Source organism: Protopterus annectens, chromosome 6.part0 (genome assembly GCF_019279795.1).
Source record: "Protopterus annectens isolate FY-2018-M chromosome 6.part0, PAN1.0, whole genome shotgun sequence".
NCBI lineage: Eukaryota > Metazoa > Chordata > Ceratodontiformes > Protopteridae > Protopterus > Protopterus annectens.
The window spans coordinates 1,799,361,891-1,799,386,636 of NC_056737.1; the positions used below are offsets into that span (position 1 = coordinate 1,799,361,891).

At 36.8% G+C, this 24,746-nt stretch overlaps 1 non-coding gene across 1 annotated transcript; it reads left to right on the forward strand.

The window, feature by feature from the left end:
* Positions 1–23,978: 23,978 nt before the first annotated feature.
* Positions 23,979–24,061, forward strand: TRNAS-UGA. Its single transcript has one exon. It is a non-coding gene; the product is annotated as a tRNA-Ser (tRNA).
* Positions 24,062–24,746: the final 685 nt, after the last annotated feature.

Genomic DNA, 24,746 nt, shown 5'->3' on the forward strand with positions numbered 1-24,746 from the left:
TGCATTTTTAAAACAAGTAACTTTACAACTATATTTTTAACTCAAGCATCTGTACCAATCAGTGTGATAGTCAAATAACTCTGGCTAAATATACTGGGATTGGTACACATGTTCTGCCCTATTCTCCCTGGCACAGATGCAACTACCTCATAACATCACAAAGCCCAGCATCCCTTTTGCATACTTAGCTTATGCAAGGGAAGGAGGCATGCAATAAGCTGTTCACACTGGTTATCTCTCAGTTCTGCAAGAGGCATTGACACCAGTAGCCCTGCTATCTTATCCTCAAGCACAGGTGTCAGTTTCCATAGTCTCCACTGGAGAAATCACACCACTCCAAGTGCTTGTTGGTTGCTAGAAACCTACCTTATCCCTCCAGAACAGGTAATCATGCCACAGCCCTTGATTCCTTTTCCTTCTTGCCTATTAATCAACGTCCAGTTGCCTTGGTTGCAATAAGGTTGTATTCCTCTGTGCCACAGAGGCAAGTAAAGCTTGTGTATTTGATATCATATACTAGTTCTTCTAATTGTTAATGAGCCTTTGATGTTTATGCCTGACTGGGTTTTCCAGTTCCTTCTTTAATCCTGTTATTCCCTTTGCAGTCAATACCTGTGCTGTTGATTTTACTGATGAAATAAAAGGAGAAAAAAAGATGTGGCAAAAAATGGCAATGTATTTTTTCCAGCATATCTGAGAATCAAATACAAATCATACTCATGTATTTGATACATACCTCTCAATTGCTATGATCTTGGTCCTTATAGTTTGCCTTGTTCTTCCTTGATTTACTAATACCCCATAAAGTCAGACTTCACTACAGGGACATAGATGTTTGAAGAGAAATACAGGGAAAGACATCTGGATATGGAAAATCTTACATTACTAAAATATAAGAAAACAAAGAGGAAAAGTAGAAAAGGTGATTAGTAATGGAGAAGTTAAAGAAACAGAAACTGAGGTTATGGAGTACTTGCAAAGTGAAGGATTTAGTGTAGAAAATTTAATGCAGAAAACAACACAGCAGGATTGAGCAATGGACACCCAAATTAAGGAGAAACCAGTAGAGCAGGAAGCATCTAATCAGTTGACATCTGAAGATACTTTGCAGCCTTCCACAGGAAGCCAGTAAAAAGGTTCAGTTGGAGCTATACACCAAGGAAAAGAACAGGAATCTGTGGCAACTCTGACATAGTCAATACTGTGGAGTGATAGGCCAGTGAGTTCCCATATGAAAGAACAATGGATGACACAGGGTGAAACTGAAGCGAATGTGCCACAGGAAGGTGCTACAGAGCTTTCTATAGAGTGCCCGCAGGAAATGGAGAACAAAAATGTGCCCTCAGTTTGAAGAAAATTAGCTAAGAGAAGAGTTGCTTGATTTAATAGAGATAGACATATTAAGATGCATGAAAGAAATAGACTGCAGAAGGTCAATAAAACCCAAACAGTCAGAAGTTTGATAAAATAAGTGAACACAGTAATTAGGACTGCCCACAGAGAACCATGCAATATAACAGAAGTAAACAGAATATATTACTATGCAGCTAAATTATTAACAGATAAAATTCTACCACAAGAACACATGGTAGTAAGGGAAAGGAAGGGGATAAATCGAATACCATCATGGAAGTATCAAACAGAGAAAACTATAATGCAATTAAGACAAGAAGGGTCACTGTTAGAAGAGTATAGAAGAGGGAATAGATCAACAAAAATAGTCAGAAAAAGATATGTGATAAAAGCAATGTGCAGTATTATAACGGATCAGGATTTATCATGCACTATTGCAAATAATAAACTAAAAATATCAGCACAGGCAGAAAAACCTAGATGATAAACAGATAAGTATAAAGGAAAAGTACAAAATAAGCAATTTATTGATGACCCAAAAAAGTTTTATAGAGAATTGGGAAGCAAGGTAAAAGGAACTGAAATACCACCAAAAAAAAGAAGAAATAGATACATTTTGGAGAAGTATTGATGAAGATCCTGTGGAACATAACAAGATGCTGAATGGATAGAAGAAGTAAATGAAGGAATAAAAAGTTCAAAGGTACAGGATATGACATAGGATGAAGTAACAGTCAGAGAGACTGAAACAAAGTTAATAAAAGCCTCTAATTGGAAAACCCCAGGCCCTGATGTAAGTACCTACCTTCTGGTTAAAAGTATTATCATCTTTGCACGAAGATTTAGCCATGAGTAAGAACTTTTTATATGCACACCCTGAAAAGACACCAACCTGGCTAACTACAGGAAAAACAATGCTTCTACTTAACAGTAAAACTGGAAGCTACCCTGAAAATTATAGACCAATAACGTGCCTTTCAATGACACATAAACTATACTCTGGAATTGATGCCAACAGAGTTTATAGTCATTTAGAAGAAAACTCAATTATGGCAATAGAACAAAAGGGCAATGAAAGAAAGTCATATGGAACAAAGGATATTTTTTGTTAAATAAAGACATAGTGAAGAACTGCAAAAAGGGAAAAAATCTAAATATGGCATGGACTGACTACAAAAAAGCATTTGACAGTATCCCACATTTATAGATAAAAGAGTGCTTAAAATGTATAAGGTACACCCTGCACTGTAAACTGCATCACAGCAACCTCCGAGAAAGCAGCAACGTGCAAACATTTTTCATCTTGTCTTTGTTGATGATTTAAAACTGTATAGCTGATCAGATGAGGAACTGAAAGCACAACTGCAAGTACTCAAAACTTTTTCAGATGATATGCGAACGCCATTTGGTCTTGATAAATTTGCAAAAGCAACCTTTAAAGAAGGAAAACTGCAGCACCAAAAAATATCAGTTTGGGGCAAGAATGTGATACAAAAGAACTTGAGCAGGAGTGAGTGTATACATATTTGGGAATTGATGAAGGATCAACAATAAAACATGAACAAATGTAAATAAAACTTAGTAAAGAATATTTTAGAAGACTTTATTAATCCTGAAAACACCATTGACATCTAGGAACAAAATTCAAGCTGTAAACCAATTTGCTCTTCCTGTCCTAACTTGCAGTTTTGGAGTAATTGACTAGCCCTAAAAGGTGTCGTATAGATTGGACAGGAAAACAAGAAGGATGCTTCATGCTCATCAAATGATTTATGAAAATCAGTGCATACCAAGATTATATAGTCCCTGTTCAAAAGGAGATATGGGCCTCCTTGAAACTGATTACATGTATACATCTACAATCATGGGACTGCATACATATCTGCTGACCTCACAAGACCCAAACATAGTGAAAGTTTTAAAACATGAAGAATATAAATCTAAGATGACTTCCCTTCTTAGTCTAGCAGAAGTATAACTGCATCAAGCAGGAATGGAAGTCAAACCAGAAGTAGATAAAAATAAGGCAGCAACTGAATGTGTCAAAAAAAATAAATAAATAAAAAAAAAAGAATATAAGGTGAAGGATCAGATAAGAAGGCAAGAAATGTGGAAAATACATAAATATATTTGCAAGTATAGAAAACTCCTGGAAGAACCTCATACTGATCAGGATAGAATGCAAGAATGGTTAAGGAGAGGCAAATTCAAACCGAAAGATGAAAGGTTAATATTGGTGGCCCAGGATACTGGGCTACATACACGTTAGTTAATAAAGTCCATTGAACATGTTGGAGAAACAGACAAATATAATGTACAGAGCAGTGTGTATGTGTCTTTAAGAAAGCATAGCAAGTAATGAATGTGCATATATAAATAGCAGGCACGTGTTGTACCTAGTGTCATTTTGAAAGTGCAGCTAGAGAGTAAGCATGTGAGAATGAATGTAGTTAGTTTGTATATAAGTTACCTAACTTAAAGTTAATAGCTCTAACTGTAATGTGTTTGTATATAATAAAGCTGCTTGAAGAGAACCCATGAATACTCATCTATTATGTCAAGACAAGATGTGTGATATGGCGTCAGAACTGGGATTCCAGAGACTGATATTTGGAGCATAGATAACAGTGAAGGTAAACTAAGAAGAACAAGCATGAAAAAAAAAAACAGAAAAGAACCAAAGTAATGAAAACTTGCATGAAAATTGTACTTTATAAAAGAGATAAAGCGGAGCATTGCCAGGGCACAAGCCGCATTATTAAACAAGCAAGAGGCACAAAAGGTTCATTAATTAAACAAAATGTTTAGATTAAGATATTTGATGAAATGAACATGTTTAAAGCAAAACAAGTATGTTTAAAGCAAAATGAGTAAAACGAGCACAAGAAAAGTACAATGGGCATGAAAAGAGATTAAATGAGCAAAACGAATATAACAAGAGTATAAAGGGGCACATTAAGCAGAAATAAAGCAAGGAGACTGCATGCTTTTTGGTAAAATGCTGTGTTTGGTATAACAACAATGTCATATTATATCAAGGGCTAGAGTTATTTGAAGCATCTCAAAGATTGTAAAAGTGCTTACAGTGAGTGCTTATTATTTTGCATGTATTCTAAAGAGTTTAATTATGTGCAAAGTGCAACTATTTTGTAAAGTGGAGTCAAATACAGCCATTTCGAAAAGTTTCTTGTGCTGGGTGTCTATTTGCAAAGTGCTGCCATTACAGAATGTTTCTTGCACTGTAAAGAATTATCTAGCAAAGTGCTGTCATTTTGGGGAAGTTTCAATGTGTCATGTACTGTCTATTCACAAAGTGCAGTTACTTCGAAATGTTTCTTACTTTGAACTTCTTCTGCCCAATTCATTCACACAGTTCAGTTATTTGAAATATTTCTTAAAATGACGATAAATGAGTTTTGCTGTATGACAATTCTGAGAGTGCTAAAGTGCCTGAGAAACTTATTTCACAAAATTCAGTCATTCAGAGGCTCATTTTGCCACTGAGAATAGTTACAAGTATTGGCATAAATTTCTGGTATATGTGTATGTGTGTGTGTATTCGTACATATTTGTAAAAATCCTTATCTGGTATGTGTTAATATGGCAGATGGATTTCAAAAGCCCTCACCACTTGTATTTGATCAGAATATTGCAGAGAATTGGAGAATATTTGAGCAAGAGTATGATATCTTTATACAAGCAGCTTATTCTGACAAAGATGCATGCACCACGGCATTCTGCTTGAACAGAACTCACGAAGACTTTTCTATTATGTTAAGACAAGATGTGTGGCATGTACGTTTTGTAAAACAGTATTGGAAACAGTTGCACACCTTGTTGCTGGTTGTGACATACTAATGAAGAAGGACTGTATACTGAATAGTAAAATAATGTGGCAAGAATGTTGCACTGGGGATTGTGCAAACATTATAATATTGAAGTAGCTGAAAAACACTGGAAATGATCCACAAAGCATCATAGAAAATTATGCAGTCTACATCACATGCGATCACCTATTACCACCAGTTCAAAAGATAGATGCGAGAAAACCAGATATAGTGGCCCGTGAAAAGAAGATAAAAGTAGCACTGATCATTGAAATCGCTACACCCAGTGACTACAGGGTCTTGCTTACTGACAGACACAAAGTCATAAAATATCAGGATTTGCAGGCAGAAATAAGAGCCATGTGGAAGAAAGGTATCCAGGCAGTTCCAATAGTAGTAGGAGCAATTGGTCTTATAAAAAGAATCTACAATTGTATTTAGATATGTTACCAATACATGTAACTCCATATGAATTGCAGAAGGAGTCATTACTGGGCAAATTGCAGGTGCTACAAAGAGCACTTCTGGCTGACATCAAATATTGAAACAATACTAATGTCATGAACGTTAATTGTACTTTGACTTAGAAATGGGGTCTATACCTGTCCTGGTATTAGAAACCCAAAATATTTGGAGAAGTTAAAAAAAAATAACATGAGATGGTGAAGGGCCATACCCAAAGACTTGGAGCTGTGACAATCCACAACACGAGGACATGACACCATCATTATTGACATCACAGTTCAAATTGTGCTGTACTATGAAAGTGCTTCATAACGTGAACCTATAATATGCTGCATTAATGAATCACATCATACATGCATTTTGTAATTCCCAACATACTCAACACTGTGGTGTAAAATAACTGATGTTTATATGGCAGGAATTCCAAATGGAGATGATCGAGCATTGAGTAGAAGGAATGACACAGGGCAGAGGAGGCAGTTTCAAGAGACTGACACTAATATGCAGGGGTCACTATACAGGGACTACTTGGAAAATGGGCATCATACCACCCAAAGGACACCTGAAATTTTCCTATACTTGGCATGTGATTTATTTTAGAAAGTACAAGTGTGAGCCAAGTGTGAGGATTGTTTTTTTTACTTTGGAGTAAAGGCTTGAATTGGAAGAATCATTTACAGACGTATGCATTCATTGCTTTCATGTGCCATCCTGACCTTTCATCTAACAAGCTTCTTCCAGTACATGACAGATATAGCAATGGAACCATGGAAGTACTTCAGATACATTATCAAAAGAAATTGTTGTTTTCTTAAGTATGGAAAATTACATAATTGTTTTTGAGCCTACTACTGGCCTTCTTGTAGAATTGTTGATGTTTCTGAGAATTTGCACCATTGTAGAAGCCAGAGCAAGACTTTGACGATAGGATCACAGGAATTGGCTGTCAACCTTAATGGGCATTTTTAAGCGTAACCATGTTTCACAAAAATATAGGTTCATAGGTTCATAGGTTCATACTAGGCTATCTGCCCTAGGGCATTTATAAGCCTAGCCAGAGTTGTGTGGCTTTCACCACCCCTTAGGTTGAAGAATACTATACCCATTAGTTTGCCATGCCTCTGTCCAGCAGTGATACAGAGATGATCCCTACAATCTCCCATCCACTGGTCAAGATTCCTCTTGAACAGAGCCAGTGCTCTGTCTCACATGGACTGGGATTCTGTTCCACAGCATAGGGAGTCTCTGGGTGATGAATCTGTCCCTCCAGCACGTCCTATTTATATCCGTGTTGAGGTTAAGTCTCTTGCTCTTGTGGCTCTGGTGGATTTGGATTTTTTGAGGTGGAGCATGTCCATTAATTGACATGGCCTTGTATGTCAGGCACAAGTCATCTCTGAGACTGAATAGAACTGGAGTTTCTTCAGTCGGGCAGCATATGGCATATTTTTGAGCCCCTTTATCCTTTTGGTGAGGAACTTTTGGGGTCTTTCCAATTGCTGCAAGTGTTGGGTAAGATACATTCCAAATGGGGCATTGTACTCAAACATTGGTCTGATAAGTGAAGAGTACAGGGGAACAATGACCTCCCTTGATCTGGATGTGAATCCCTTCATAATCAGGTGGGCAATGTAGAAGGTCCTCCTAACCACTTTGGCAATGTGAGTGTCAAAAGAAAGGTTACTGTCAACTTGGGTCCCCAGGTCCCTGATAACCTCTTCTGTGCTTAATAGATTGCCACCTATGTGGTAACTTGGGGTTACCTTGTTTTTACCAAAGGGTATGACTATACATTTTTGGCTAGCTTAAGGCCATGGCTCTGGCACCAGTTATCCATTTCTATGAGACCTCTCTGAAGGATATCTGTGTCTGATGGATTTTCAACTATGGCGCCCAGTTTGCAGTCATCTGCAAACTTTGTCAGCCACAATCCTCCTATGTTTGCCTGCACTTCTGAAACGTAGATGGGCCCAGGACTGAGCCCTGTGGGACAGCTTGAGTCTGACATGGCACCAGCAACTCTAACCCTGTAGGTTCTGTCCTTGAGCCAGTTTGCAACCCATCTTGTGACATATGGGTTTACATTTAAGCTGGTGAGCTTTTCTATGATACCCAAGTGGGGTATTGTGTTGAAAGCTTTTGCAAGGTCAAGGTAGACTGTGTGAACTGCCTTACCCTCATCAATGGCCTTGGTGACTGTTTCAAAAAAGTCGACCAAGTTCAAGAGGCATGATCTGCCCTTGACAAAGCCGAATTGGGTAGGATCCAATGTCTGTAGGTCCCCTATGTCTTTATTTATGAGTTCCATTATGATCCTCTCCATAGCTTTGCAGACCAGGCTTGTTGGGACCACAGTTGCCGCACGCTTGGGTAATGATCCTGTGGTAAGGCTAAGATTAAACAGCAGCCTTATGTGTGGGTTTAGTTCCTCATTGAGTTTGTGTAGGGACACCATCCGTCCCATTGATGCTGTGTTTTTAGCTTTAGAGAGAGCAGCTCTCACCTGGGCATTTGAGATGATTGGGAGGCTACACTCTGCTGGGATAGATATTTCTCCTTTGGGGAGAGGGAGAAATTTTCACTGAACCTGTCTGCCAGTATGTTTGCAATGTCTGTGGGTTCAGTGATTTTGTATCATTTTGGACTAATTCTGAGCATATCTGGGAGTTTCCACCCAGATTTCTAACATAGCTAAAGAAGGCCTTATGATTGTCTTTTGAGTCCTTTTTTCTCTCAAAGTTGGCCTTGGATGATTTTATGAGTGATCGTAGTTTTTTACTAGTATTGATCAGAGATGTCTTCCCTTTTAGGGATTTTGCTCTATCTTTTAGTAGCTTTCTCCTCTTGTTGTAAAGTTTGTTTATGGCTGGGGTCCACCAGATCAGGCACTTGCCTTTGGTGGAAAGGGTCTTGATTTTATTTGGGATTGCTTGATCCATGCGATCCTGGAGGTGCTCGTGGAAAGCAATTGTAAGGGATTCAGCAGAGTGGGTTGTGGTTTCCAATGGCTCAGGGGCCTTGAAGGATACCACACCAGTCTTAAGAAGTGTGAAGTTGGCTTTTGAGAAGTTCTTCACTGTGGTCTTTTTGTTGAGGGTGATCTCCAGTGAGATTAGTTTATGGTCTGATCTCACCAATGAGGGATATACGAGCATTTTGTCCCCATGTTTGTGATGTTCAGGTCTAGTATATTTGGAATGGTGACAAGTTGTTCCATAGCATTTGAGTTTATGAACTCCAGGAACTTTTGGGCTAGGGTATTGGGGCTTGAGTAATGTTCCCAGTCTATGTTTGGGTAGTTGAAGTCACCCAATATGATGGTGTTTGGAGAGACATTTATACTCTCCAGTGTCTTCAGGAAGGCTGTGTGGGGTTCCTGAGTTTGAGAGGGTGGCCTGTAACATGCTACAAGCTGTAGAGCAGTTTTGCCTATGGTTAATTGCACCTGAATGGTCTCTGATGCTTCGTGAGTTGCCACCAGCCTGGAGGTGTGGGTATCCTTGATGCATATGGATACATCCCCTCCTTTTGTGGTACAGTCTGGTTTTTGGGCCGGAACGCATGATATGAGGTAAAAACTGATAGTGCCGGGGTGCTCTCAGGAGCCTTGAACCAGGTTTCAGTCACAGCACAGACATCGATGTTCTCCATACTGAGGAGGGCTTCGAGGGCGTGCATCTTGGCATATTAGCCAGATTTTGGTCCCACAAGTTATTGATAGGGATAGGTAGGAAACTAGGGATGACTGGTCAAGCATTTATAACGTACTTTTTTCTAACCAAGGCATATTTACCAATCTAGGGGTAAATTTACAATTTCCCATAATTTTCCTATCGACTTGAATAGGTGCAGGGAAGATCTCTGCTTCATATAGATGGGAAGACTGCTCCACAGAAAAGGCAGTCTCTGAGACACATACCTTTCCTTCCAGCATGTCTTATTTCTGTCGCAGATAAGGTTTGGGTCCCATGATTAGGTGTTTTTGATGGGTCTACTTTGTTTCATTAAATCTCATTTCACTGAATTACATTTCACTCCGACCACATAGGTTCATCTCCCACATCGCTGAAAACACAAATTACTGAAAACTCTTTTCATTGAACCTCATTTCACTGAACTGAACTTAACATATATGGTACTGTGTAGAGTGCTGTAAGGCAAGTAAAAGGTATATGCCCTTTCCCCACTGTAGTGCAATCCTAGAGTTAATATATATAGTTGAGGGTGGGGGGGTGCAACCACCACACATGGGGGGTGTTGGGGGTGTAGCCCCCCAATGGTTAGACCACAGCTGAAGATAAAAATGGAGTCTGAAGAAGCGATCAGCTGACTTAGATCGCGAAAGCGCTTACTCTTGTTTAATAAAGTGGTGTGAAACTGCAAGTGAACCATTTCGATTATTCCATTTTTATCTTCATTTTTCACTTGAGGTGTATAGCAGGTGTTTATCCAGCTTTTGTTTTCTTTCACGTGTTGTTTGTTTTGTATTCTATTTTACCAAAAACTTCAAAGCAATACATTTTAAACAATAGACATGCATAGTTATAACACCAGTGACTGTCTCCCCCCACACACCCCCTAACTATATATACTAACTCCAGGATCACACTACAGTGGGGAAAAGAGCATATACCTTTTACTTGCCTTACAGTACTCTACACAGTGCCAGATATACTAACTGCAGTTCAGTGAAATGAGATTCAGTGAAATGAGTTTTCAGTAATTTGAGTTTTCGGTGAAGTGGTTGGGGTGAAATGAAATTCAGTGAAATGAGAGTCAATGAAATAAAGTAGACCAGTTTTTGATGCTATGTGTTTTGCAGATATGCAACATATCCATTAAGGCTGGATCACAGAATGTGTTGCAGGTGAAACACAGACTGTCTCTCTGTAACCTTTTTGAGACTAATATAAGGATAAGGCTTTACAGCAGTCTGCATAAAACATGTTGCCTTCTCCATGTATTATTTTTATGAGTAACCTCTGCAGACACCCTAGTTGTTGTACATGCCTGGTCAGGTACATACCAAAGGGGATATTGGACATTTCAAATTATTTTTTTTAATAGCTGAATACTAGGGTAACTGCCCTGAAGGGCCATTTTAAGCCTAGATAATATCCCAAGGTCAGAATCAAACCTTGTACCTTGTAAACATGGAATGAATGCCTTAACCATTATACCAAACCCTCCCCCTTTTGGAGTTTCATTTTCTGAACTGTGACTGAGAAACCTATACTTTTTTAACTGCATAGTTAATTCACTTCCTTCCATTCCAAATCACCTAATTAGCACTCTACCACTGGACCACAGAGTAATTTGGGGTGAATGCCTTCAATTTTTGGCTAAGGGTGACTACCGTACAGTCATCATCATCATCTCTAGAGTTGCAGGGGAAATAGCACCGAAAGCTGAAAATGATGGACTGAATTTTTTAGCTGTATCTCACTGAGAATTCTCTTGCAGCCAAAACCAGAAAACATACATTGTGCCATGTATCTTAATGCCTTAGGGGAGGAAGGCATTAAGGTATTGAACACATTTAAATTAAGAGGTGAGGGAAAGATGCATTTGAAATTTTGAACATGAAATACCAGGACTTGGTGGCAGGTGACATTAGGAACATGGATCTACTGCAGCATCTCAGTACATGGTACACTTATGTAACTGGTATGTCCTCTTATCCCTAGAGATTGTATGTAACTAGACTGTAATATCTTATTTTTAATGCATGTGCTTAATATTACTTGTTATCAGTACCTAGAAGAGAAGTCAGGCTTTTGTTTGTTTGTTGTTTGAATACTCATACAATCCACACTACACTTCTGACTTCAAAGATAATAACCAGCCTAGAATTTTGAGTTTAACCTCCAAAAGCTCCATTCAGGGGACTGCTAACTCATTTCCTTATTTTTTTTTATGATCACATCAAGCTTTTTTCAACAATAAAAAATAAAATATCAGTAGTAATCAAACAAAAGATGGATATAGCTCTGAAATTGCCATAATAAAAAAGAATGAGAAACCGTAATTGAAATAATTACACCTCAGGTGATACAGCTTTCCCATAAATAAATGCACAGACATTACCTACATATACGCCAGTAATATAGAAAAACAGTCCAAGGAAAATAGCTCCCCACCACTGTCCTAGATCATTTCCTTTTCTCATTAAGGCAAGGTTTGGCTTCACAAATAAGCCACCTGTAAGTTAAAGGCTATAAAGAATTAGACTTGGATCTCGCTTCCCATCATCTTTGACAAATCTGGCACCCATACAAAGACGCCATGAGGTCTCATAGAAATCAAGCCACACAGGAAATGACGTTTCGCCACATTTACTTATCTAATCATATTTCCTTTCTCCCATGCATGCTCAAAATATTGCTGACAAAATTGCAATCAAGAAGATACAAGAAGAAACGTGGTGATACTGTCTTACAGCATATTCCTTAATAATGAAATATAGCAAGCAGACATTATCATATAATTTTGGACTCTCTAAGTAAGAGCAAAAGATCTTTTCCTGGGCAACGATGGCTGTCAAGAGATTAGTATCACGTTTGTGGAATTCACCACTGTCTAATGCTTCCCCATTTAGTGAACATTGCAACAAGTTTAAGATTCCACATTTTTTGAAAATAAAGCTGGTTCTTAGATATTCTCCATTTCCTTGGAAATTAGTAGTTCAGTAATTAGTAGTTATGGGGGGGTATAATGGGATATTTTAATAATCACACTTGTCATTTTCTTTTTTTTCCATACTTTCCTTTCTTTAGCATTTATCACTTTCCTTTAAAGTATATATATATATATATATATATATATATATATATATATATATATATACATCTTATGTGTGTGTGTGTGTGTTTATGAGTCTACTACAGTTCTTCAAGGTAAAATTCTTAGATTACAAAGTACTTGAACCAATGTGCTTGAAACTGTATCAATCAAACAAAACATTAAAAAACACAAATAACAGAAATATTTTAAATTATCTTTTTTTTTGCAAGAGAGCACCCTCCACGATGCAGTGGGTGAATGAATGACAAACTTCCCAGTGCCCACTGTACAACAGTTTCACACAAGAAATGATGAGTAATCTGCTGTCTTTAAACACTGCTGGTCTTTTCAGCATATGAACAAATGATAGTTCAAGCAGCTACACATTACCTCTGCTCAGTGGTACACTCACAATTTACTTCATGGTTAATAAACAAAACAGTAGAACAGCGATGCATATTAGTGTTTAATAGCAAACAAATACTGTTACTGATATTTAAAACAGTACATATATAAATATTTTAACAATGGTGCATTTTAACCAAACTGTTGTTAAACATAGCTATATTATTACTTTACTAGACAGGTACAGTGAACAAGAAAGAAGCATGTGTGGCTCCATAGTATAGATTTTAACCGTCGATGTCAATGCCAGTAACTGTGGGCTCTTTTCATTCAGATATACATTTACACCAGTGAATTCTGTAAAGGAATGGAATGTTATTTACTTATCTTCATATGTTAGTAATGCATTCCTACTTCCATTGCACCTTTGCTCACTACTGATGATTCTCAAAGTGGCTTTTTCTCAAGGTAGCGCAGAGGGAAATCCCACTCTGCAGGGCAGAAGGTCTCTTTCTTCCCTTTGTTCTTTAATATCAGAAGGAAGAAATAAGCGTTTGGGGAAGATAGCAGTAAAGCTGAAAAAACTGCCTATCTTCACATTTCTGTCCCTTTAATAGCTAACTGATTGGTTCAGCAAATTGGAGAGGTATTCTCTAAATGGAACCAACAACTAAGGACCTAATTAGGAGAAAATGTTGTTGCTCAAAATCCCAGAATGAAAATTATACACATTTACTGAACATCTCACCACAAAACCCATGTTCCCTTTTGAGGGTGGTCAATATGCAAGCAAATAGTTGGAGTTAAAGTGAAGAACAAGGAGTTAAGGTAGATCAGGTCAGCCTGGGAGTTATGGCAGGACTTGTATGACATTAGAAGGACATGTAAGTGTTGCCCAAATGCAAGACTTTTATTGCTTGGGTATAGCATTTCTGCAATGCATCAAATAAATGATTGAGTAATAAATGGTCATAATGAGAATCGGTACAAAAATACGTAAGCAACTGCACATTGGTCTCTTTGAGACAGAGACATATTTAGAGGGGTGGCATTGTTGGCCGAAGGTGCTGTTCCAGTAATTATAAGTTAGGATAGATTGTATACCATAGCAGAGTGAATAGCTTAAGTTTGGACATCTTAAGTGGCTTATACCTTTACTTTCAAATGTCAATATAGTTGGTGAAGACATACTGGAAATCCTTCCACATGCCATCATTGCTTCACTAGTAACTAGAAGACTATATTAGCATAGACTATATCCTTCTTTACTATATTATTCATATTTTACCTGTCTTATTAAAACCTCAACTGTACAGTACCTTGCAATGGCACCCCCTTCCTACCTTTATCCTCAATGCTTGATCAGCCTCATAACTTTTACATATTGTTTTCAATTCCGTTATCCAAGCATTCAGTAAAGCGCAATCACATAATCATCCATACACGATGAACTACTGTGTTCAGAACAGAACATTTGACATACTCATCTACATCTAAAACTTAAAAAGAACTCTAGTGTTACATGCATTTTTTAAGATTCTATAAAGTATTAGTATGAAATTAAGCATCTTTGGTGACAAGAATGTATCCTTCATTGTGAAATTAGGTAAAGCATGAACAGTGTTCTGATATCTGGGATTGAATGTGTTTTTATTCACGCACGCACACACACACACACACACACACACACACACACACACACACACACACACACACACACACACACACACACATACACTATAGTCAAATGTGATACCTTATACTTCTGAAACTTGTTGCATAATTTCTGCAATTCTATTCATTTAGCCTTATCACCTATCATTCCAGGCATTTGACACATGTACAACATCATACACAAGCTCACACTACAAAGTATAGCTATTCTGTCTGTAAGACACATGCATTCAAGCATACAGAGAAACACACACACACACACACACACACACACACACACACACACACACACACACACACACACACACACACACACACACACACACACAAATCACTTCTAGCAATCACTGAGGTTTCACTTTATTCCACTGTTTGATTTTGGCACTGGAATATCTAGAGGGGGTCTCCCCTCACATAGGGGTTCTGGAGAATTCCCTCTAGAAAGGAATCTTGTTTGTTTTTCCCTGCAAGTATGTTAGCATGTTTTTATCAATATATATTTACATGCTTAGTATGTTGTAAAATCATGGGTCAGATTCCAAAGGACTTGGGTGTGGAGTAACATGGCTATCAAATAATCCATGCCTAAGTCCAAAGCCTAGGACTCCAAAAGGGAAATATGTCTCTCTTCACTGAAATAGTTCAACATTGCTGCCGGTGAAAGTCAAAATGTGTAACACTAAATCACTGGAGAAGCCCATTGACTTCAACAGGCAATATCAGTGTAGTAGCAGTTTCACCTGTATGCAGTTGCTACACAGTATGAAGACAGACTGCTTGCAGTAATAAGTTCCACGTACAGCCGTAATGCACTGTCTGATAGCCAAAGGGGGAAGGAGAACCACACTCATGTGAGGGTAGATGTAGTATGAGCCATCCACAAAGTTTAGGAAGGATGGCTTGCAGTGACTTTTTTGTTAAAATTAAATCTAAGTCCATAATGAACTTGAGGTCCCACATGCCCATCTTTTGTTTAGGATGGGATGAATGTAGGCATAATAGCAGTGATGCTCATCATGCCTGCATTCACCATTCCTCCCTACATTTGGCACGTCTGTGCTGTACAGATGCAAGTTCATGCAGCCCTACCTGTATGGCAAACGTGGTACAGCAGACACGCTCTCTGAAAGAAGCCTGGCTGCCTTTAGTACCAGGTTTTCCTTTTGCAACAGAGCAGTTTCCTTAGGTAAGTTCTCTCTGTGCTAGGGATAGAAAATGAGATTCATTACTATAGGATATTATAGGAGACGGCAACCTGATCCTGGCACAGCAAGACTTCTAACCACTCAATACTTCTGTACTGCAACATGCAAAATTGAGTGAACACCAACATTCCATGTGATAGTGTCATCCCAGAGGGCAGTGTGAAAAAGTCACCTTGGAATAGGAACAGCAGGATGAAGCTTTTGCAATCCAGTCCTATATATTACATATGCTGCTATTTTTACTGAAAATATTAAAAATGTATATATAGAAAACTTATATATTTTCTTTGATTTTTTTCTCATCCACATATATGGTTCACTTCAGTGCTCAGAAATCTGTGAACAATAGAGATTTCTTTCCAATAAGAGCACTGAGTAGCAGCACTTCTCTTCAGCTCTGTCTCTTCAGACATTCTATGACAGGAATTTCATGAAATAACTATCCAAATTGTGGATTTTTAAAAGTTTTTTTATTTCTCTTGATATAAAGAAGGATAGTATCTAAAAATGTTTTAGAAAATATAATTGTTCCTGTCAAAACATCTGTGATACTCTCTGTGAAGCCCGTGCCCTGGCCCAGCAATCAAGGAACCTCAATCTTCACCACTAATACCAGTGAGGGGCATCTCACATAGGAGGAAAGGATAAGAAATACACACAGTAAAGTGCAATTTCCCTTAAGAGCACACAGAGATCACAGTCAGTCCGGGGCTGGTCGCTCCCTTGCTCTCCAGATCCCCAATAAGACTCCCCACTGGCACAGATATAGGGTCCTGATCTCAGCCTAGTGGGCAAGCTAAAATCTCCAGCACCCTCTCCGTCCAACCAGTGCTTCATGCCTCTGCCCAAGTAGCTGACACACACACAGAGACACTTTGAGAATAATTTATACAACAACACAGACACTCCTGGGGAAGGCTGGCACAGGCTCTCCAGCTGTGCCCTTTTTTCCCCAGACTATATGGTAATACCAGCTACCACCACCCACATATTCAGTTTTGATGATGTTTATTATTTTGAATGGTATTATTCTTATTGGTTATTAGAATGTAGTAATGATTTAAATGTAAACTTTGGTTATTATTCTAAGATAATAACATTATTTTTTGTAGAATCTCTAGTTGAGTAAGTGACATTATGATCTGTTGTATATAATTTTATTTTTTAATTGTATTGTTCATTATAATAGTTTTCTCCTATAGATGATTACAAAAAGTAATTTCTTCTAGAAATTTCATCATCAGAGATTTGTTAGTCTTATACCTTGCAAAGTGATTTTTATATGATTATTTTATATACTATTAAAATGAAGAGAAGCTAAAATTGTTTATTCAGAGTAGATATTTCCAGACAGACACTGATTAGATGTTGCTACTGAATAGAGGGTTAATTTAAGTGATCATATGTCACTCAAATTGGGAGTATTAAACTCCAAAAGGGTGTGGGGTGGCTATGAAGTTATCAGTTTAAGTTATAAAAGTTTACTACTAACTTTCTTGACATTTTCTACAATTATTAAAAGAGTAATTCTCATATGTCCACTTTCTTCAATGTTTCCACTTTAAAAATAATGTATTGCTAGGTATTCCTTTAATTTACTTTAATAATCTATGGTCTTGGTCAAAATATTTCTCTTTCAACATCATAATATTCAATGACTTCACTAAAGAGCATTTCAAAAAAAGTCAGGTTAACCTTTAATAATAATGATAAAACTAAAATCTTGACAATTGGCCCTAAAAAAATAGAATTACTGGATGTCTATAAAAATACCAAGCATAGTCCGATGAACTACTTTATCTAGGCATTGTATTTGCTAACAACATAAAAGATATCATTCAAATCAATTACAATAAAAGCTTACTGGCAATAGGAAATCTCATTAAAAAATGGAATAAAATAAAATTTTCTATGGATGAAAAACTTTTAATTATTAAAATGATTCTATTACCTAAAATTATTTATATTATCCAATCAATCTCTTTACCCCCGCCTAGTTCACTAATTAAGAAATTTAATTCTATGGTACATAAATTTTTATGGTTCCCTATTAGACCTAGAATAGCCTTATCTTATCACATGAAAAAGTGGGGAAATGGAGGTATAGCTTTGCCTAATTTGAAAATCTACTCAACCTCTACAATGTCTAAATTTATTTCTCTTCTTATAGATATCAAATACACCGCTACGTGGAAGAACATTCCAGAAATATTAATGAGTAATGTAATAAATAATAATAAATCACAGAAATTAATGCTGTTAAATAATTCCTTTATCTGGATCTTAAAGGATTATTTTTCTACTTATTCTTCTCAGAATTTTAGAACAAATTATATAATTCTTCTTTTGAGATCATTTAGAAACTATTTATATAAATTCAACTTGTACAAAGATTGGATATTTTTCCGGTTTCCTATAGCTTACACTCAAGGTGCTATATTTAGTTCTGATTTCATGAAAATATATTCTTTTCAACAAAAAAAATAATATTCTGGTCCCAAATAATATCTACTAATGATCTGAAATTCATTACTTTACTTAAGAATGAATATGATTTTGACACAACATCCTGGTTGGATTTACATGAAAGTAGGAAATATGTGTCTAATAAACTTAATCCTATGACTTTATCAACTAAAAGTTCAGTTCCTAAATTAATGCAGTATATGGTGTTGTCTATAAATCATAAATCACCAACTAAGAACATTTTATCTCACCTATATAAAGCAATTAAACTAGATCTAGATAATATATCAGATAATTATTGGAATTATTTCTCCTTAATTAATAATCATCCCCAACAGCTGAAGGCAAATGAAATATATTACAATCAGCTAGTGCAACTACTTCCTCACTAAGATGGAAACATTTTCACAAGGAGATATTTACATAGGTCTTTTATCACTCCACTTCCTTTAAGTAAATTTAATAAGAACAATGTCAGCTGCTGGAGGTGTAATAATGTAGTTAATGCTGATTGGGCCCATATGATATATGATTGTACAGAATTAAATAATTTCTGGAAAGACATTAATCACTTTTTACAAGCAATTTTCACAGATAATTTTTTACTCTCAAAAATCACTAATATTGTTTAACACTCCTGTTCCAAACTGCATTACAGAAATTAATCAGCCTCTGCTCTGGTCTATTTTTATCAGTAGTCAGGAAAATGGTTACAAGACACTGGAAGTCTAAATCTTCTCCCTCAGTAAATGAATTAAAACATCTACTTTTTGAAATATGTAATTTAGAGATATTGACCAAAAGAGCAAGATCCTCTAGGAATACTATTAATAGTAATGTAACAATATTCATAAGAATTGTCAATTTGTTAACTTGCATTTGTGGAAAATGTCATTGTATATAATTTAAATGTGTTTGCTTTTTTTTTCTTCACTGTCATTAATAAGCATATTCAAAATTGTACATAACTCAAGATAATTTTTTATCTATTTCAATTCAGTAAAGCTGTTTTTTAAAAAAAAGAAATCTGTAAACAATGATATGTCAGAAAAGATTGTCATGTTTAGAAATAAATGAAATAGCAGATTGATAGTATAACATATCTTATTGTAACCCACAATGCTCAACAATTCTTCCGTTACTAATGGCTATCTGTGTAAGTAGTATTAATTTGTACTTGAGCTGAGAGTCATTACATTGGTAGGTGCCACTTACAACTTTTTGTCATTATATATGGTTGTGTGTGTGTGTGCGTGTGGTGTGTGTAGGGGAGTATTTGTGAAAAGCACTGGCACCTCATATGGGACTGGTTTGTACACTCTGCTTACTTGGACATGCCCATCCCTCATAGCCATGGTTCATATAAAGTTGCTACTGAAAACAGGTGGATGGCATGTGTGTAAATCCTAGCTTTTCCTAACATTTTTCTCTAGTATTTCTACCCATATACAATGCAAATGCATTTTCAAAAGTAAGCGCATAGTCTTATTTTCTGACTAACAAAAGAAAAGATGTAAGCAACACAGTTCCACAAAATATGCATTAGGCTGCAGTTATTTCATTTGATTTAACTCTTAATATTTGCTTTAAACTCATTCCTTGAAGAATTATTTTTAGATAATAGTTTATGCTAATAGCAGAAAATGATGTTTATTGACCCTAGAAAGCTACATTCTTTACTCCAGAGCTCTACACTTATATGCAACACATTGTCCTTTTCTTCATCTGTTTGTTAACTGAGTAAGGCCAATGAACACAAGTATCCCTTTTCAAGGGGCGACCTTGTAGTACTGTCTGGTTAAGTGACTTGTTAAGGGTCAGCAGTAGACAAATGTCAGTGGAAGTATTAAAACCCTGTACCCTCAATTACAGAAAACATTTTCCTTTCCCAGTGTAAACCTTCATTGCCTTGTTTGTTTTCTTATTCAGCAATCTCTACTCACAAAAGAGAGACCTACCACATTTCAAAGAATGATGATATGTACAAGCTCAAACCATTGGCACCATCACCTGCCATACAAATAAGACAAGCAAAGCAGATGCATGCAAGTATGGGAAGGATTCATGCATGCAAGTATGGGAAGGATTCATGCATGCAAGTATGAGATTGATTCATGCATGCAGGTATGGGAAGGATTCATGCATGCAGGTATGGGAAGGATTCATGCATGCAAGTATGGGAAGAATTCATGCATGTAGGTATGGTAAGGATTCATGCATGCAGGTGCAAGAAGTATTCTTGCATGCAAGTATGGGTAGGATTCATGCATGCAAGTATGGGAAGGATTCATGCATTTAAGTGCAGGATGGATTCATCCGTGCAAGTATGGAAATGATTCATGCATGCAAGTAAGGAAAGGATTCATGCATGCAAGTACAGGAAGGATTCTGTTACTCAAGCTTGCTGAATGTTGAAAAAAAAGTAGAAGAACCAGACAATAAAGGATGTGAGAAACCAAGTTATAAAAAGAAGAGTGCTGGCCAAAATGCGCCTTTGTTCAAAGAACAAAACTTTAAGAAAATGAACATTACATTTTTGATGATCAACCTTCACAAAACCCTTATGTGAACAGTTCAGACCTACCTACATCACATTATTATCACTCCAATTCCAATGTGACTTCACTTCATGATTTTAGTAATATACTCTTATCAAAGATTTTGCCATTTCGCTCATGCGACAAATCCCACATTCAGACCAGTAGTTACTCAGGCAAGACCTGTGATAGACAAAAGTGATAGTGTAATAAAAGAAAAGTCAGTTGGGTATGGCTGTGGTTATGAAAGATTGTTTAAAGAATGTTAATAAATGTGCATTCACTTTCGTGTTTTCTTCATAAAAACATCAGGTCCCCATGTATAATAGATGTAATAAAATTCTAAAGTAGATTGTGTCTTATGAGTATACTATTTCTGCTGTACCTGTCCTTTAACTTACTGTAAACCTAGAAAACATGTTGCTGTACCAGAAATGAAAAACAAAAAGTTTTCCTCACTCACTTCTATCAGACTTTCATTTGACTTCATCAATGTACCCACTAAAACACATGTACAAGGAAATTTGAGAAAACTTTATACTCAGGTTCAATGTACACAGATGTCCATTATTGTCAAGTAATTTATGTAAATGATATAGGATATTATGTCAGTGCAACATCACTACAGGCTACACAGGTTTGCTCTAATAATACCACATGGCACTACAGTAGTGTAATTTGCATAAGGAAATGGCTATGCATAGTGCTTCTCTGTATCACAGTTACTGCTGTTACATCTGTCCAGTCACTCTCAGAATATTAGTAGATGTTGCACAGACACACACACACACACACACACACACACACACACACACACACTCACAGACACACACAGATGGACACACACACACACACACACGCACACACATGGTTTATATTTGTACATCAAAGTATTACTACTTCGAATGTACTAATATTGAACCCTTTGCATTGAATGCTGAATATAGCGAAGCTGCAGAATATTGAATACTTTCCTAGGGAAAGTATTCGGTGGTCCGTTTCTGCAGTTTTGCTTTTTCCTTGACTGTGGAGCGAAGGTTACGGACCAGGTTAAGGTAAGTGTGTGAACGAAGGTGAGTGCGCGATAGGGACCTTAGGGTTAGGGAGCGGGTAAGGTGCATGTGCGATAGGGACTTTAGGGTTAGGGAGCGGGTAAGGTGAGTGTGCGATAGGGACTTTAGGGTTAGGGAGCAGGTAAGGTGAGTGTGCGGTAGTTATGGACCTTAGGGTTAGGGTTGGGTTAAGGTAAGTGGATAGCTAGTAGTGTATGTATGGTTTAGTGTAGGGTTTTGTGAAGTGTATGTGTGTGGATTATGTATTTTGGCATGCTTGTGTTTTCTGTATGTTTGTTAGAACAGTGAATTTTTTCCCTGGGAAAAAATTCCCTGTTCTAAGTGTTCGATGTTGTGGTGTTTCGAGTGAAATAGTTCGATATTAGAACATTCAATGTAGTAATACTTCGATGTCTAATATAGCCTCCCACACACACACACACACACACACACGCACACACAAAGTTACAAGAGGCATGTGGTATTGTCATTTTGAAGTCTCAATTCACCTAACGTGTGTTTTGAGGGTAAGGAAGTAGACCAGAGTGCTCATCCCACAAGAATGCATAAAAGATGTGCATACCAAGTCCTTTAGCTCAGAATTAAACTGGAGAACAAAGTGATGTGTAGCAACATTGTTCAAAGAGTCTTGTACAAGTGAAGTAATTGCCAAGAGGTACGCTTAAGTGACCACTTAGTTTCATCATGATGGCTTTCCACACTTTACTGTTAAGATATACAAAGTCATTTCCCTAAGTCTTAAGTACTTCAAATCTTTGTTCTGTACACTTTCCATACCACCTTTAAATAAAGGCACACATGCAGTACACTGATTAGAATATTTTAACTAAAATTCTGTATTGTTTTTTCATTAATAAACTATAATTTGCTGTGATAGCTTTCTTTAAAACTGCAAGACTTGCAAACTGTATATTCATCGAATCATTTTTCATACTAGGGTGTCAATGATTCATGTGTCTAGGAATTCTGTGACTATATAAACTAAACTTCAGAAGACCTTTCTTAGAATAAACCTAGCATTCTTCATGTGAACCAAATGAATTTAGCGTGCTCTTTTAACCTACATGTATAAACTGTTCAGAGTAATACATTGCTGAAGCCAACTCCCTTTTCAGGCCTCTGCATGCTAAAAGATTGTTTTAACATGATTTCAAGAAATTACTGTGTTTAAGCTTTGACTGTTTACATATTTTGAGTGGAAGGGTGTGTCAAACTACAGCAGACACATTTGGTTACTTTCTTGCTGACTAGTAGCTGGGAAATAAACAGAAAAATAATATCTGTTCATATGTTTACAGACGGGTACAAGAACTGTGACAAAATAAAAAAAAAACACTGAAATGGCAGATTCTAATATATGAAGCAAGAAGATATAAAAAGTACGAATGAAAAAAGTCCATTAAGTAATAAATAATGCTAACACTGCAGAATCATTTTTAGAAGAGCTGCGGACATATTTTGTTAAGCAATGAGGCACCAAGGAATAATAACTTTTGGACTGCTTAACGGGAGGTTATGATTTCATCTCAGTTTATACTGTGTTACTGCAGCTCCATCTCTTACCTTCTAACGCCCTGTACTATGACAATCATAGCCAGAAGTAATCTTGTACCAAAACATGAGTATTTCCTACTCCTATAACCTTTCACTCATAACACACACAACCTGTGTTCTCTTGAAAATAGGCTAGATAGATTTGCAAAGTTAGCAGACCATTGTGACATACTCAGGTCTATTGATGAGCTCCCTCTAATGCAACAGTTCTGATATGTACCATATTTAAGATGACAAACATAGGATACTGCCCCCACCCATGAAAGGAAAATTACAACTAAGGGAGAAAATCTACTCCATAAGAGGAAACAATGAAGAAAAATGTACTTCTTAGGCGTCCTTATAAGACAACAGCTGAAGAAAAAGGCTTCACTAAATTGTGTCCTGCTGTATTGAACAAACTAGCAAATGAAGTAAGAAATTTAACAAACATTAACAGCTTTCAAAACTGGCTTAAACACCTTAAGAACAAAGCCAGTTGTACCTCTTTTAAGGACACAGGATACTATTCCTCTTTACCATCCCTCAAATGACTGTAAAACTGCCACAATGTGTAAATACTGTAAATACTGCAATATGTAAATACCATCCTATCAAACAACTGCACTAAGACTGTATTCTAACCATATACAAATCTACTTTTCTCACTTATTGCATGTATTATCATATAACTGCACTACATGCACTACCTGTATTGTAGTTATGGCCGAGTGGTTAAGGTGATAGGCTTGAAATCCATTGAGGGTTTCCCTGGGCAGGTTTGAATCCTGCCAATTACAAGGAGAAGGTGTTGGCATAATGGTTAATGTCTTTATTTCAGAGATACAGGGTTTCATTCTGGCCTGTGGCTATTGCCTAGGCTTGTAACAGTTTGCAGACTGATAGCCTAGTATTTGTCTAGGGATGTATTACTGTATTGCAACTATCCATAAATATACCTTACAACTTATTGTATAATTTTCTACTGTCTTAAACTGGACCATGCTATTTACTATATGTTGTACTCTGGGCTCAGGTCTTGATTGAAAAGGGCTAATAAATTGGTTAACCAACTTGATTATGAAATAACAAAATAAAATAAAGAAATAATGGGGATATGCATTGTAAAGTCTTATGCCACAGAGGTAAAAAAAAATATTTATATGGAAGCATTATAATGAAGGAAATGCTGGACTGTCTGCCAGTATTTCACCTGAAGTTTAAAACAGAATATTGTCACTTAAGACACAAATATTTATTTATTTATCTCATCACAGATTTAATCCTTGGTATGTTGATATGCAAGTATCAAGTGATCAATAAAATAATAAAATTATTCATCTTCATGACCACATATGCAAATTTATTTCATTTATTTATTAACCAAGGAAACTCACAAGATACAAGTATTACAGATGATAGTAGTGTCATCTGGATAAGTGACTTGACTGAGCTGGCGAAAAAGGAAATCAATCCCAGGATTAC